The sequence below is a fragment of the Epinephelus moara genome, chromosome 2 (assembly GCF_006386435.1).
Source record: "Epinephelus moara isolate mb chromosome 2, YSFRI_EMoa_1.0, whole genome shotgun sequence".
NCBI lineage: Eukaryota > Metazoa > Chordata > Actinopteri > Perciformes > Serranidae > Epinephelus > Epinephelus moara.
Genome location: NC_065507.1, coordinates 25,291,541 through 25,292,798, shown reverse-complemented (window position 1 = coordinate 25,292,798; position 1,258 = coordinate 25,291,541).

Below are 1,258 nucleotides of genomic sequence, written 5' to 3'. Positions count from 1 at the left end.
CGCTAAACCGTCAACAACAAGGCGGTTGCTGCAGGTAGTGTCACAGTAAGTTTCACTGGTTTTCTGTGCAGCAAACTTATAGTCGTTATCTTTGCCATATAATTTATCCGTAAGTCCAGGTTTGAAGGTTAACTTTATGTTTAATGATTTAGCCATGCCTGGGACGAAATTATAATGTTTATTTAGTGGCGTATTTTTGTTGTCGCTGCGAGTCGGTCCTTTGCAGTCATGTGAAAGCTAAAGCTAACCAGCCCTTCACGTAACGTTACTCGATGTAAAACTCTGTAAGGATATAACATTTGGGGATAACTGGAGTTTCAGCAAACACAGTGTGCTTATTAACAGTTGAAAAAGCAACTGTGCTGATCTTTTAGGGACACTCTTCAACTCGGCAAGCATATAATTCATTCCTCAGCTCTTAAAGTGTAACGTTAACTGTTGCCAAAATGCAACCTCGGGTTATTTTGTGAATGAACACGAGTCAAACCTTTGTGTAAAAGCATAATTACGACGAAAAAGCCACTTTTTGGGTCTGGTTTTTGAACAACTGGACTGCTACTGCTAACGTGAGTTGTTCAAAAACCTTCTTTTTAGCAAACTTTGTGTACACAAACGATGTTCTCAATGCTCGTGTTCATGTGTAGAGACCCTGGTGATGCTACGAGCAAAGTTTCATGTTGTGTCGAGTCTTCTTAGTGTTTTAAAAATAGCGATTTTGATGCTACCGAAAAGTTGCCTCGTGCACCTCCATTGTAAATGAGTTTGACCCAGAAACGACACTACGGTGAATCTACGGTGAAAAGTGGCTTTTTCGTCGTAATTATACTTTTACACAAAGGTTTGACTCGTGTTCATTCACAAAATAAGCCGAGGTTGCATTTTGGCAACAGTTACACTTTAATTAAACAAAAAAAATGAGTTTGTCGTTGTCCATGGCCCCTTTCTTTAACATGGCGGAGATGTTTTAAGTTTACTGTTGTCCCTTTTTATACTGGTCGCATATGTAGCACGTATGTTTCACGCTTATCAACCAGTCAGTGACAGTAAAGTAATAACTACTAACTGAGAAGTCGCAGACACACTTACCACGCATGACGCACGTGAGAATATCCATAAATCCATCCGGGACAGGATGAAAGTGTCACTCTTTAGAAATTCAAGATCTCATCAGTCATCAATCCTCTCTTATTCGTCTGTTTGGAAACTTTTTCATTCAAAAAATAATAATCCAGGCGAGTGTCATGCTTCAGCCAACTCT